A 16,588-nucleotide genomic window follows, 5' to 3' on the forward strand; every position below is an offset into this window, starting at 1 on the left:
AAAAAGAAAGGCCAGCTGCGACCGGGAAGCCAGGTCTACCAAGTGGGTAGACCTTGCTCCACCTTGGGAAGTCCAGTAGATCTGGGCTTCAGAGACTCCAGATTTGCTGTGCTCCAGATATGGGTTTCCAGCCATTGCCACCCTCCTCCTGCCCTGTTTTTCTCCATCCCTGCCCCAATTCCACCCAGCCCTGTTACTGCCCTTCCCTACTCCATTTCACCCTTCCCTTCCACACTGGGTGACACCAGTCCTAGCGACTCCACCGTCCCATGCCCCGTACTTGCAGAACCTATCTGCAGTGTTCACTTTCTCCATTTCTACCTTTAAGGGCACAATCCTAACCCCTTATGTCAGTGCTTTCCAGCACTGGCACAGCAGTGCCAATGGGGCATGTGCTGCATCCTGCAGTTGGGTGTCACTCACGGAGGCCTCCTCAAAGTAAGGGAATGTTTGTTCCCTTACCTCAGAGCTGCATGACCCTTATGTCAGTGCTGGAAAGCACTGACATAAGGGGTTAGGATTGCACCCTAAGGCAGTCAAAATTTCTCTTGAACTTTTCTGTTCTACTCGTAGCTACTCTCTTTCCTAATTCTATACCGACAGCCTCTTGAGACATACAAAATTATGCAGAGGATGGACAGAGTGGATAGGGAGATGCTCTTTACACTCTCACATAATACCAGAACCAGGGGACATCCACTAAAATTGAGTGTTGGGCGGGTTAGGACAGACAAAAGAAAATATTTCTTTACTCAGCGTGTGGTCGGTCTGTGGAACTCCTTGCCACAGGATGTGGTGCTGGCGTCTAGCCTAGACGCCTTTAAAAGGGGATTGGACAAGTTTCTGGAGGAAAAATCCATTATGGGGTACAAGCCATGATGTGTATGCGCAACCTCCTGATTTTAGAAATGGGTTATGTCAGAATGCCAGATGCAAGGGAGGGCACCAGGATGAGGTCTCTTGTTATCTGGTGTGCTCCCTGGGGCATTTGGTGGGCCGCTGTGAGATACAGGAAGCTGGACTAGATGGGCCTATGGCCTGATCCAGTGGGTCTGTTCTTATGTTCTTATGTAGGAACAATGAAACATATCTTCAGTTTTAAGCATTAGCTCAGAAAGGCAGGAAGATGTAACTTTGCCCCTTTATAAGTCAGCTTGTTTAGAAAACCTTCTCTCTAATGGATGAGAGAGAGATTGTGCATGCTTTTAAACTATCACTTACCAATAGTTACCACCACTGTCCAAACAAAATCTGACATGGTTCCGAGGAAGCTCTGTGCTCTTAGAGGATGACATTGCTCTTTGCTGTTATAGAAACATTTTAAGATGAGGGCCAAGAGCTCAGCCTTTCCGGAAGAACAGCAGAAACTCTACTTTGGTAACAGGATCATCTGGATTTTGTTTGATTTTTTTTTTTTAACCAATGGCTGTTAACTCAGGGCATTCCATCTACATGTAATCTTCCTCCTCCTCTTGGGGTTGTTACTATTGCTCCTACACAAGGGTGCATCTAGGTGAATCACATTTACTCTGAGCTCCTGGAAGCAAAATGATGACTGTTTTGATGGATGTTGTGGCTTTAATGTGCAGTCATTTAACTTTTGGAGCCGAATGCTATCCAGACAAACAGCCTCCGTTTCCTAGGCAGTGCCGCCCATAGTTTATGAATGAGGAGATGACAATCTCTGCTTGCTGTCAGTACCACTATAACATGGGGAATTCCAAACAGAAATCCCTGCTACTGTGAGTAACGTAGTAGGGGCTGCCCATAAGACTTCCAGGATGAGAATGAAAGGAAGTATAGAGATGCCAAATGTACCTTAAATTCATGCAACCAGGCAGTCACCTGACTTTCGAGTGGGCTATGTTTCAAGAACAAGTTATTGTGTGTGTTGACCACCTTCTGAAGAATAGAGTGACTTCAGTCAGGCTCCAAAACCAGAATACACACTCTTTATGGACATAGGAATCTGCCTTCTAATGAGTGAAACCCATTAGTCATCCTAGCTCAGGATGGTCGGACTGGTAGAGGCTCTCAAGGCAGGGATATTTCCCAGTCATTTCCTATATGCTCTAGTACAGTATAGTCATTTCCTATATGCTCTGGAGCAGCATGCGGCTCTTTCAGCCCTTTGCTGCGGCTCCCCTCCCGAGTCTGGGTGAAAGTGGCAAAGGAGGTGACAGGAGGCACCTGTGTTGGGAGAGCAGGCTGCTTCCCTCCGCCCCCTGAGCTCACTGCCCTCCTCTCCCTTCACCCCCACCTGCCCCGCATTGGTTTCCCTTTTCAATTTTGCCTGCTCTGCAGGCTTAAGCTCCCTGTTTTTCCCTTCCCCAACTCTCCAGCAGGACACCCGCCTCCTCAGCCCTTGCAGCCTGCCTTTCCCTGAGCAGGTCCCCACTCAGTGCAAGGAGAGGCTTTTCCTCCACAGCAGAGGAGACATCCTGTGTGTCTACTCAGTTGTAAGCCCCATTACAGCAGAAGAAGCTTACTCCCAGGAAAGGGTGCCTGGGACGGCAGCCTTGGAGCCTGCTCCCGTGCGTGTCTACTCAGTTGTAAGCCCCATTACAGTGGATGAAGCTTACTCCCAGGAAAGGGTGCCTGGGATTGCAGCCTTGGAGCCTGCTCCTGTGCGTATCTACTCAGTTGTAAGCCCCAGTACAGCGGATGAGGCTTACTCCCAGGAAAGGGTGCCTGGGACTGCAGCCTTGGAGCCTGCTCAAGGCCAAGCGCAAAGACGGGTAAGTGGAAGCCCTCGCCCAGCAGGTCTGTTAGCTAGCAAGCCCCGCTGTAGTCCCTGGGCTACTCCCAGGAAGGTATGGAGTGCTGTAGCCTCAGCCCCCTCCTATGCAGGTCTACTCACAAGTAGTCAGTGAGGCTTCCTCCCAGGAAAGTGTGGAGAGGACTGCAACCTGAGAGCTCCAACCAACTTGTCTGCTCAGAAGTCCCATTGTAGTCAATGGGGCTTACTCCCAGGATAGTGTGGAGAGGGTTGCAGCCTGAGTGAGGGAGGACAGGCAGCCAGGGCAGAAGCTGGCCTGTGGCTGCACCCCCCCCATCTCTGGCTTCTTCTCTTCCCCGCCTCTGGAGTCTGTGTTCTTTTTTCCTTCCAGCAGGGTGCCTCTGGAAGGTGGGGGGAGTTCTTTAGTAAGATAAGCAGATGTCATAACCAACATATGTATTGGAAGATCTGGTGAGGAGGTAGATGTGGTGTCAGCAGTGGCCCCTTTAAGGGTATGGCCTGGGCATCCAGCAGAGTGTGCTGCACAGCTGCAGCCACTTGAAGGCAATAGGGCCCTCAGGGATATAAGGAGCACCTGAGGCAGGAAGGGGGTGTGGGTTGGAGAAGGAGTGCAGATTGGAGGGGAGGCTGATGTGGCTTATTGACTTGGATACTCTGACTGACTTTGGAATCTGACCTTGGACTGTGACTTGGCTTATTGACTTTGGACTCTGCCCTGGATACTCTGACTGACTTTGTGACTAAGGGACTGCTGGAGACACTGGAGTTTGGTGTGTGGCTGCTGTGCCTAAGACCTGCTGAGGACCAAGGGTCTGCTGTAGTGGTGGGAGGCTGCTGGCAGGAGAGAGGACCTCTGCAGGTTGAACAGGGGAGCTACCCTGGAGGTGGGGTCCAGCAGGAGTGCAGGGCAGAACCAGGGTCATTTGTTGGGGTAAAGAAGGGGAGCTAATTTGCTTAAAGTGGGCATAATTCTCCAGGCAGAGAATGGCCTTGGAATCAGGCAAAACACCATAGAGGACCAGGCGTCTGAAAACACAGGACAAGAATGTATGACAAAACTAACTAAAAGCTACAAGAGGGGGCTACGTTATAAAAATGGGACCTATAACAGCATAAAGGTAAAAAAAAACACAACACTATATGTGCAGTGTTATCTTCATTTTAGATGTCAAAAGGGTTTTGTGGTTCCCGAGGTTTTTTTTCCTCCGGAAAACATCCAAATGGCTCTTTGAGTGTTTAAGGTTGCCTACCCCTGCTCTAGTAGTTAAAATATTGGAATTTTGCACCAAGAAAATCTAGTTTTTGCGAACTGTAGAACACATGCTCATTAAACTAACTTGCTTGGATTTTACATAAATAGTTATGTGCACTAGGAAATGGGGCAAAGACCTACACAGGACCCTGAAGGCTTGTACAGTCACCATTGGAAATCTTGCCCAGGCTTCTTACCCTACCCACGCACCACCATGCTTATCTGTCTGGCAGGAGGTGTGATCTAGAGGGTAGAGCCTCCGTTTGCCTGAAGATAACATCTGAAGGTTGCCAGTTCAAGGCCACCGGCACTGTGAATGGTGAGACCTTGAAGCAGCTGACAAGCCTAGCTGAGTTATGCCAAGTTATTCCACCTGCTCTTTGGCTGCTGTCAGCCTGTGTGGGAGGAAAATGGAGGCCAGAATGTGAAACCAGATTATAAAAGATCCATCTGAAATGTTGTGGTTCTTGAAAGACAGAACCTTCTTCAATTGTAAAAATCCCTACGGGGATTTAGAACAGCCTGCCTATGTAAACTGCCTTGAATTAAAGTCTGAGGAGAAATCTGACGACCAAGAAAGGCAGTATATAAATACCTGTATTATTATTATTATTATTATTATTATTATTATTATTATTTTATCTTCAATTTCTTAAGGTCCAGAAATTTGATTTTTAGAAACTTGGAACTTGAGGTTTGATGATGTAATGATGGTATATGCACAGCCCTAAGTACACCATATCTTCCAGGATTTGGTAAAGTGTAATAGTGTAAACTATTTACTGAACCATTCAGTAAAACAGGGATAATGCTTTGCTGGATAGTTTAGGCATCATACCATTTCAATGTAGATTTCATTTCAGTCCAATAATGACAATTCTATCAATTCAAGATTTGGTCCAGGTTCATGTCTGGAAAAAGAGAAGAATGATTCCAGTCTCCATTCTAGAGCTCTTTTAAAAAGGTCAGACATTGCTACAGACCCTGTGTGCTGAACTTCTGAAAATGCAACTTGCTGTTATGGGTGAGGCCCAATATGTGGACAGGAGGACTGGTAGAACATGGGTGGTTGAAGAAGGGAAGAGTTCCCGCTTTGGAGTGTTCCCTGCTTAGGGACATAATGAATCTTCCCAGAACTGTGTTACTGGTTCGAGGGAAGCATTAAACTCCTAAATCGAGGCTCATGTTTCATGTTGTTTTTCCAGTTTGTGATGCCAACTGTCCAATATTTACAGCTTGCAGGATTACTGAAATAAACATTCCTGCAAGATAGCAGCCAATGTGACCCTATTCTGCAGACTACAGTAAATCTGAAGCTAGGTTTCCCCATATACTTCCAGAAAAGGAAGGTGAATTGCTGCTGTCAAAATACCTTTGCCTCTTTGAAGCGCTTGGTGTTTTTTTTCCTTCTTTTTTTTTTTTTTTTGGTGCTAAGCATTAAAGAGAAAAGGTGTGTACACAGGAAGAGCTGCAATGTGAGCTGGCTTACACTTTGCAATTGATTACAGAAAAGCAGGACAACTAAATCTGAATTGTGTCATTCAAGATTTGTTAAACAAAAGAGGGCAGGACTTCCTATATGTCTTCCCTGCTGACCCAACCATGAGGCAAGATGAAGGTGATTGCATCAGCAGCAGATTTGGGGTGCTTTTCACCCCAAGTCTGTCACCGCCTCCCTGCAATCTGTACATAAGCACACACACACAATATTTTTTACACAAAGTTTATGGATCCCAGGTTAAGAACCCCTGCTCTAGAGCTGTCATTTATGTAAACTTCTTGGAACCCTGGGAATTCTAGCACTCTGCACAGCTACTGGGTTATGACACTGTTCTGTCTCATTTATCAATTTGCAGAGCAACACCAGTTTGCTAGCCAATTTCAGCCATTGATTGCCATGTTGCTTTACATGCTCCCCCAATATATAGTAAATAAACTCAATCAACTGAATATTTCAGTTACACTAAGTGTCCCTATTCACTGATACTGTATTGGGAGATGGGTGCACCTCAGCCAGTGGATGAAGGTTCCTTAACATACATGTCTTGGAGAACATGAGCACAGTCAGTACATGTGACCGGTAAATGCTATGTACCGGTAAATGCTATGGCATGACAGATGTCCACTTGCTGCTGTAGATTCTCTCAGTAGTAATCCTGCAAAGTAGCATAGTGTGAACACCAGCTATTTATAAGCAGGGACATCCCCAACTAAGCTGAGAAAAACACTTTAAGGTAATTGAGCAGTTGAGCACCCTGGCTGGAAGTGGAGAAAGGTGTAACATCATTGCACAAGCATCCTGCACCTGAAGGATGAGTTACTGTTAGTGAACCAGCCAACCCAATGGGATGCGAGAGTTCCCCCTCTTATTTTTCCAGTTAAAATTCAGTTTGGTATGCAGATTGCTAATCTCGAGTTATCCTTCCTTCTTTCCTCCTGGTTCCTAGAATGCCTTTTCCAGCCAGATAGCAAACATGTACATCCTCCCCATCCAAGTACAGAGGTCTCATAAATAAAGCATTTCCTTTCTTTATGACCACATGCCTTCAACTTCATAAAGTCTCCCAAACGAGCTGTGTTAAAATGACTGTTATTTTGTGTCATTTCAGATATATGGCATAACCCACTGGGAACATCTCCTGTGCGAGCCCTGAAGTGAGATAGTTTCAAGACAGCTCTGGTTTAATTAAGTCTCACAACACTGATACATTTCCTTGGGATTTGGGAGGAGCCCTACGTAGACATTCCCTCCCCACAAAGAGAGATTATATGGTTGAGGCAGAATGAGTGTGCCAAGAAACCTATCCCATGTGCACTCTGTGGACCCTTGTCCCTACAAAGTACATAAGTAAGATATAGCAATCAGATATATACAGAAGGTGCCATTTTTATGTGATAAAGCAGAAACGGAGAAACTCTAGAGGGATTCATGTCTAATCTAAAATCACGAAGACAATTATGGACTACTATGGAGTCTTGTACTTTGTATCAGAGACACAGTATTGAGGGTGTTGGGGGGGGAACTACTGGAAGTTCTTGAGCTCACCTTCAAAAATGTTCTCAGATGCCGCCAAACTTTTGAAGTAATGCAGATTGTAAAAACTGAGGGGGGGGAGGGAATCAGATCTAGCTGGAGCGAACGGGATTGCAAGATCACCAGCAATGAAAACATTGCAGAGAGAACCTACCTGAAAAAGGATACAAATCAGCAAGAGTCAAAAAGAGGAGGCAGAAAGTAGTATGCAGATGTGAAAGGTGTTGTGGAGACAATCGCAAACCTTTCATATATAAAGCAAAGCACTGCTACACATCATTTTGCAAGAGTTTCCAACCAGGAGCAGCATGCGTAACAAATAACCGACAGTGCATACTGTAGCACAAGGTTGAAGATAACTGGTGGAATGCGATGCTTAGCCTGTCAGACTGTGGGAATGGTGGTTTGTTTTCAGAATGGTTTGTTCATAAACCAAAATTTGAAATCAGAGTTTCATCCTGATTTGTTGGAACGGGCTGTGAGGACCCCAGGAAATACAGTCACTAGCAGCCAAGCTACAGATGCCAACACTCATTGGAGCAGGACTTAAAATGGCTCCAGCTGCTCCTCTTCCTCACTGTAGCATTGTCAAAGGACTGGGCTGGATTGAGCTGACCAACGTCCCTGGTATTCAAATGATCTCACTTCTGCCGCACTTGTCGTCTTCTAGAAATTATATGTTGAGTTGCTGAGCAAAATAGTTACTGAGCATGCATACAATTTGCTCATACAGAAATGATCAATACACATACAAGCACATTTACAACACATGTGTATCAACACACATACACATACAAGTACATATAAGGCTGTGTAGCTGTGGAAGTCAGGGATAGTGAGTATGGGCCTGCTCCCGCTCCTTGTGTTGTATATACAGTGTTCTGAGGATTTGAGAAGGTCGATAATTAACTTCCATACTTGGAAAAGTTTCACCTTCTAGTTTCTGCAAACAAATAGTTGTAAAAAATGGCAGTTTGCAGGAAGCTCATTAGCATCTCTTCTTCAGAATTAGTGCCTTAGATGGGGTTCTTTTTATTTATTTAATTTCTATCCTGTTACCAAATGATCATCAATGACTCAAGGACTACGCCCAGCCGTGGAGTGAGTTGTAGAGCGATTTTACTCAAGCTTGAGGACCATCCGTCTGAATGAGACAAAATGGCCCCGAGCACACTTTGTAACAAGTATTTATACAAAATGTCTGCGATAGAGCATGCGCAATAGGTATGCCAACGTGGCACTTGTACAAAAGCGAGAGCAGCGCGCATGCGCATAAGCAGTGCCACGTAGACAAATTCTAATAGAGCGACTACATGGTTACTTGGGGGTGAAAGGTTACATAGGCATGTTTAAACAATTGAAAATTCCTTATATGGTCATACGCTCTCATTCCCCCCTTAATTTTCAATTGATACATTTTGCTATTTGTCTTCTTGGCCTAAAGGGAGGTAAAGAGACATTAACTTGGTCGTGGTCTGTTGATCGACCAGGCGGAATATCATGTTTCGGAAACTAGCGACTATAAGTGGGATTAAGCAGGGTAACAACAGGCACCCACCAAGAGCTATGATACACATGATTATAACCCCTTTGAACCAGCCTAGCTGTGGCCACCACGAAGTTAGCCAAGACACGTCCCATCCTTTCCATTCTTGATCTGGGACGTGGGCTAGTTTCCGCATGTTTTGGGCTATGTCTTTTATGACTTTTCCATGATCTGATATGTTAAAGCAACAGGCCTGTCCGGTTAAATTGAGTGTTTGGCACAGGCCTCCTGAGCGGGCTAAGACGTAGTCAAGCCCTATTTTTAACAATAATATAGCTTTTCGTTGTTCTGTGAGGGAATCAGCAACAAGGTCAAGGGCGTCGGCAGTCCTGTTTGTCAATATTGAAACCAGCGCCTGTAAACGTATTATTCTATTGAGTTGATAGATTGGCTCCCTAGCTCCGGCAACTAATTCGTGTGGATTCCATGTTGCTGGGCCGTAATGGTTGAGAATACGTTCTGGGGTCCATGTATCTGCTCCCCATTTTTGATCCCCTCCTATGGCAAGCCCTTTGGTTAGTTCTATGCCTCGTTTGACTCGTTGCGTGCTATTTTTCCGTGGGACTATGAAAATGGGAGGGAGTAGGAGGCTTAGATAGCAGCAACCTGTCCAATCGTAGGGCAGGCTGCGATAAGCCGTTCTCCCACAGACCCACCAGAATATATTTTGCTTTAAGGTGGGGTCACGCACTAGGGTGAATGCTATAGAACCTCTTCCACAATTGGTTATGGTGTTATTTGTGGTCCTATTCCATTCTTTTTCCCAAATGGTTTTCATAAACCTGTGACATGCGACATTGTTAATGTCGGCTGTCTCGTTGTCCCAAGAGCTATGGGTACTATTTAAGGTGAGAGTAATGTTACAAGTGGAGGTCCCAACTGGTTGTGAGCCTTTTCGTTTTATGCACACATCACCTGGACTTGGGTACACTGCTATCGCCCTCGTGGGAAAAGTGAAGTTTATGGCTGGATTATGGATCTCTTGTACGTCGGTTCCAAGGCCAGTGTGGTTTAATGGGATAGGCCATAACCGCAATGGGTCTTCTGTTCCTACTGGTCCCACTGCACATACCCAACAAGTTTTGTTTGCGTATGTTGCGTGCGCGTAACCCTCTGCTAACTCAACCCAATAATTATATATATTTGCTATCTCCATCCTAGGTGACTTCTCTTCTACAGCTCCAGCCATTGTTAGTATGATAAAAACAGGAATTATTCTCATTCTGACTTATTATGACTACTTGCAACTTGTTTTTGCACCTAGTTGGTGAGGGACCACTTACAGTCGATCTCCTGGAACGCAAGTGGGCTACTCACTGTTGGTCTTCAAGTGGGAGCGTGGCCCGCCCGTTCCGGTGGGGCGGTTGCTTACCACTCCTGGTCAACTTGACTCGAAGATCTCCGGTGGGCTCTGCAATCCACTGATCGCTGGTTGGTGGCTGGACTTTCTTTACTTGACTCCAGTGGATCCACCTGTTAACTTGAAAACATTTTACTGCAGTAGGAGTGATTAACATAACTTGATAAGGGCCCTTCCATTTTGGGGTTAGTGGTTGTTCCTTAAATTTCTTGATCAGGACCCAATCACCTGGTTCTAAATGATGTACTGGATCTACTAGTGGAAGCTTGAGTTGCTGTACTAAATGCTTCCGTAGACTGTAGATAGTTTTTCCCCATTGGACAAGATCCCTGGGTTGCCCTTGGGAACTCTTGAAGGTTCTCCATATTGGAGATGGCCTACCATATACAGCTTCATATGGAGTTAGATGATGTTCCCCGTAGGGAGTGTTTCTTAACTTAAATAGTGCCTGGGGAAGAAGGGCTACCCAGCCTAACTGAGTCTCATACATTACTTTGGTCAGGAATTCCTTTAAAGTCCTGTTAACCCGTTCCACCTTCCCAGAACTGGTAGGTCTTAAAGGGGTGTGCAGTTTCCAGTGAACTCCTAGGGCTTTACACACGTCTTGTACTACCTTAGCCACAAAGTGAGTTCCCCGATCGGAATTGAGGGACCTGGGCAATCCATAGGTGGGGATATGGTCTTGCAGTAACCATTTAACTACCTCCTTGGCCTTTTCTGTGGTAGTGGGTTTGGCCTGGACCCACCCCGTGAGAGTACATATGCTTACCAACAAATACTTGTACCGACCTTCCCTCTTCATTTCTGTAAAATCAATCTGCAAACACTCAAGTGGTTCTACCCCTACTTCCACTGTACCCATCCGAGTCACGGCACCAAGAAATGTTACCAAATGATCATCAATGACTCAAGGACTACGCCCAGCCGTGGAGTGAGTTGTAGAGCGATTTTACTCAAGCTTGAGGACCATCCGTCTGAATGAGACAAAATGGCCCCGAGCACACTTTGTAACAAGTATTTATACAAAATGTCTGCGATAGAGCATGCGCAATAGGTATGCCAACGTGGCACTTGTACAAAAGCGAGAGCAGCGCGCATGCGCATAAGCAGTGCCACGTAGACAAATTCTAATAGAGCGACTACATGGTTACTTGGGGGTGAAAGGTTACATAGGCATGTTTAAACAATTGAAAATTCCTTATATGGTCATACGCTCTCAATCCCACCCTTTTTCCAAGGAATGCTGGGCACTGTTCATGTTCCCATTCATCCCCTCAACAACCCTGTGAGACAGAGTAGGCTTAAAGAATGACTTACCCAAAGTCACCCAGTAGCCAAGGGTGTAGCAGACCACGTCAGGTGACACCACTAGTGGCCAAAACCTTGGTAAAAACCATGGGGAACCTGTGGAGGGCTCTGCAGGGCTCCCCGCTCCTCCTAGAGGCTGCTATCTTCATATGTAAGGAAGAAAGCCCCTTGCCTCCAAGAAATGATGCAATATGGGGAATCACGTAGCTGCCTTCCCCCTTTATCCACCTGTTAAAGGGCCAGAGGCTGGGGCTTTCAGGCTGGGGAATCATGACGCCCCAGTGTTAGAACCTCAGCAATAAGGTGTTAGTATGAGTCAGCTTTCATATCCATGTAAATACATGTAAATAAATGTCATGCAAATACTAGTTCAGTTGTGTGAGTCATTCCCTGTTTGTGGGGAAATGTTCACTGAGTTTATTTTCTGGCCCCTATTATTCATTTCATGTCATGACTATTACTGAAAAATAATTTTGTTATATATGGGGGTGTGTGTAAAAAATGTGTGGGCCCTATGTGTCAAATGACATAGCTATACCTCTTCCAGTAACCATCATTGTTAGGTGGGGAACCGAACCTGCAGAATCTTTGCCACTCTAAGCAGTACACCATACACCTCCTGTGAAGCTGAATTGGTTGCAGAGTAGGACCTTCTCTGTTGTGGCTGTGTTGAATCTGCTGTCTAGGAAGACCCACCAATGTCAGGCCTTGCTGGCTTTTGGGAAGCATAGCAAAATCCAGGCAGGCATTTGGTGAGATTTGGCTTTAGAGTTTGGTTGTTGTTTTTTTTAAGTATGTGAGAATTAACCTTGGTTTCTGGAACTACATTTGAGAGTTATGTTATTTGTAACCAACTTTGGGGTTAGAAAGGATGTCTGTCTGGTGTCAGAAGTTGCAAGTGTCAGAATGTAACTAAGAGGCCAAAATATTTTCCATCCCTTGGGAAACAGGACCAGTCTGCGGTGGTGGATGTTTTCGTGTTGTTTTTCCCCTTTTTCTCTTAGCTTCTCTGTTATCTCTAATTGATCATACAGATAGATGTTCTCTGGTCCATGTTTGCGGTGAATATGGTTTTATTTTATGACATATCAGAAGTGTTCAAAAAGCATCAAATGTGTTCCCAGGTTTGTTGCAGACTTGGTTGAGCTTTTAATTCTCAGGGCATTTAAAAAAAATGCATTTGGAGTTCACCAGCTTTAGAAGGAATGGCAAAATACACTTAACACTATGCTTATCTACTTAAAGGTAAGGCCCATTGTATTCTATGAGGTTTACTCTAAAATAAATGTGCACCAGATTGCAGCCTTGATGACTTTAATAATGTCCATCATTATCAATTCTGCCCTTAGTGTTGAGACAGATTGATTGGATACTGGAGGATGAGTTTGTAAAGCAACATCCTTTATTTTATCCAGGATGTACTGCACATTTTCTGAACCAGACAACCATCAGACTTGCCAGCTGAACTTTCATGCCTGCTAATAAGTTTTTAATAGTTTTATAGAAACTATTGCTTCCCCATCTGATGGGGCACAACAGGGATTCTGAAGAGGACATTCTCTTCACATACAAGATGTAAGTGTTTGTTTTTGTTGCTGGGCGTTTTTGAAATTGGTTGGCACATCGCTCTGGAGAGTGCAGGGCAATGTGTGTGTGTCTGTCCATATGCACACAGGCTGTTCTCGTTGTTCTCTACTGTGCCATTTGTTTCTGGCTCCTTGGGCGTAACGGTGTGGGAACAAAGCCAAAAACATTGTAGCTGCTGGCATGTATCGATTGTATTCTTCATGAAAATACTGGCTGTGTTTGGGAAAAAAAGATTCCTGGATTTCTGAACATACTGAGTACCTGGATTACTGCAGGGCCTTTGTAAATGCTTTAATGGACAGAATAAGGTCCACATTTTAAACAAACTCAAAATTCTGTGACCAGACAAAATCAATCAATGGGACTTAAATGTGCTTATATTTGCCTACATTGTGCCCGCGGTATGCAGTTTCTGGGTGGGGAAAAAAAGAATCCATGCTTTTGCTTCGCTTAGGGCACAGAATGAAAATGTTTAAGGATATAATAGTGGCACTAGAAGTTCTGGGTCACTCCAGCTGATACCCTCCTATGTCTCAGTACCTGAAAGTCTGCAGCTGGTAGCTGGATTTTGTGGGAACTTGCTAGTTTATTTTCATTTCCAATTTATCAAGAACCAGGTAATCATCATCAGAGAAGTGTATCTTCTACAGGTCCTCACAAGTGACCTTCACACAGTGTTAATTAAATGGGATCTCAAACTGATACAAGCAACCATCACATGCTTTCATGGTCTGTCTTCACACTAGATGTTTTAAATGGTATGGACATCATTTAGCCACTCAGTTAATATGGATTACTCCAGATGATGTTTGTCAGCACATTCCAAGGCTTTGGACAAAGCCCTTTGTCTAGTGGAAATGGGAGAAGGCCTCTGTAGTTGCAGTAACTCATCTTCACTTTCACCTTCTGAAGGGGGAGGGGGAGATGCTGCTTCCACCACTGGCTCACCTGTTAAGCCATGGGGGCACCTGTGTTCCATGGGGGCATGGAAATCTGCGGCATCCCGGCACCAGCTGTAGCCTTTGCAGTCCTAGGCAAACGCAAAACCAGAACACTTTTGAACTCCTGGTGGGCTGTCATACATAGTTAGTGAGTTGTGTTCAAGTTGGTGGGTCACAAGGAATGCCGAAGGCCTGCTTTATTTCTTGGCTGCTTGTTCTGTTTTGTTAATATGATGCTGAATTGAAAACTCTCCCTCAATCATCCTAAGGGGAGGGGAAGCCTGTCATCAAAGCAGCAAGAAGTGAGAATATTCATCTGCTGTGTGTTTCAGGCTCAGATTTTCCACTGTGAAAGTCAATGATAAATTTCCTGCTGCATTATGTAAATCCCTGGCAGTGAAATGTATCAAGTTGAGAGAAACATGCACTGAATCGAGTTGTGATGATCAGACACATTTTGTTTCTATCCCCTCTCCCATGTACAAATACTGGGGCGGGAATTACTAATTGCGCCGAGCTGAATTTCTGTGGAGTTTGGTTGTTGCACTGGAACACAAGGCCTCTGCGGAATCAAGCCAAGGTCCAGATAGTCCAGAATCTTGTTTCTAGCAGCGGCCTTTGGACACTCACAAGCAAGGTATGAAAGTGACAACCTTCACCTGTGGCTTGGACCCAACATCTGGTATTGAAAGAGGTTCCTTTAGCATTCATAGCAAACATTCAAGGACCCGAACCTATACATGTATCTAATTCTAAAGCCAACTAAGCTAGTGGCCTTCTCACCATAAGCTGAACAGATCGCTGTTTATGGCAAATTGGTCATCTGAGCTGTTCATCATGATTATGCATTTCAAGATGTCATGCAATGATAAACCTCTCCCCAGCTTAGAAGGGGCATGGGTCACCTGAAAGATACAATTCCAGGTTACACTTTGACCTTTCCTCAAGCGTACCTACAAACCCAGTGTCTGTTTAGGCATGTTCCAAAAATATTTAGTTCAACTGTCCACCGCTGAGAAAGCCTTTTGTGCCCCTGCCTGTTAATCATCCAGGAGGTTTGTGGACCTCTTGGATCTTCTGGTGGAGAGAAAGATAACTAGAATCTGGGAGCAATTAAATAGGAACCAAAGAACACAAGCTCCAGAACAGGGCAGTCCAGACATCCAGTAAAGTCAGCCAAAGAGAAAAGCATCAGGGCCGACTCATCCATGAGGTCACTGGCATACCTGAAGGGGCAGTCAACGCGTGCAAGTGTTCCTGGGTGGCATGGCTGGGGGGGTGCTGCCACTATGCCCCCTGCTGCACCTCTCCGCTTGGAGCAGCCGCCCTTCACCCCTTTTTTTCAAAGCGCCCGCTTTTTTAAAAAAAGCAGAAAAAGTGGGCAGCATCACCCGGAGTGGTGCACAGCTGCTCCAAGTGTGCCTGAAGTAATTGCAGTGATGTCATCACATCATCACAGTTACTTCCATGTTGGGGGTGGCATTTGCATTCCTGGTTCCGGGGCAGCAGGAACAGCTAGGAACAGCCGTGCATGAGGTTGACTGGACCCCTTAGGTGGCAGAATGACAGGGATTCTCACCTCCACCCACTTGGTCCACTGCTCCTCCTCCCACCTCTCCCTGAATTGTAAAAGAAGGAGGGGGGTGGCTTGTCTCTAACGTTCTAGCCCTCCACTGCCCTCTCCTCCAGCTTCCTCTTTCTTTTCCAAGCCAGGTAGTAGAAGAAACAGAGGCTGGTGCATCACCAGGTAAGAGGTGACAAATGTTGTTATGCGACCTCAGATGCTAGGAAGTCTTGGGCCGACCCTGCCCAGTGTCCTCCCACAGACATCTTACATGTCGGCTTTAGTCTCTCGTCCTCAGCAATAAGAACTGAAAGAAAGAGGTTTTAAAGAAACAAATGGGAAGGGGCTTTTAAACATTCATTTGCAGCCCCGTGTGGTTTATTATGCAAAATGGGTTCTTCTCAGCATATTTATTTATTCATTTATACCCTGCTTTATCTCCCTGGTGGGCATTTATTTATTTATTTTAACCGCCTTTCTTTGGTCTCAGATTTCTCCTCAGACTTTAATCCAAGGCGGTTCACATAGGCAGACTGTTCTAAACCCCCGTAGGGATTTTTACAATTGAATAGTTCTAGTCTTTCATAGAACTCCTCTTTCCAGCTGGATTCCTTCCAGAAAGGCTCTCTGGCCCTTCGCCTCCCATGCTCCACTAGATGGCAACTCCTCTCTGCCACGGAGGGTCAGCTCATCAGTATATCAGAATGTCATCAGTTCTCGGGTACTTCCGGTTGTTTCGAACTGGCAGCCTCAGATCTTCAGGCATACAAGGTGGCAACTCTACCAACTGAGCCAGACCTCCTGCCCATTCAAAGCAACTTACACAAAAAAGGGCCTTTATATTTGCAATAAATAGCATAATGAATGTTTGATCCTGTACACTTTTTAGAAGCAGAGTGACGCATTCTTCATCTGTTTAATCTGCCAATATTATTGTTCGTTTTATTTCTAGCATTCATACCCTTCTGTTAAAATATAATCAGAGTTATTTACCATCAGTGGGAGAGCAACTGTCCCCATTCATCCCAATGTAGCATCTTTTACAGGGGCTGCTACTTCTCTTGTGTCTTTTTAAAAAGAGATTATGAGCCTTTGGGGACAGACAGCCATCCCCTCATTTTCTTTGCTACGCAAAGAACTTGAAGTGGTATATATAGTAATAAATCAATGAATAAAGAACACCATGTATGTAACCCTGAGCTCCGTGGAGCTACAAATGTGATTAATGAAAAATGAGTGGGCTTTCTACGAATGAA

The sequence above is a fragment of the Tiliqua scincoides genome, chromosome 4 (assembly GCF_035046505.1).
Source record: "Tiliqua scincoides isolate rTilSci1 chromosome 4, rTilSci1.hap2, whole genome shotgun sequence".
NCBI classification, from domain to species: domain Eukaryota; kingdom Metazoa; phylum Chordata; class Lepidosauria; order Squamata; family Scincidae; genus Tiliqua; species Tiliqua scincoides.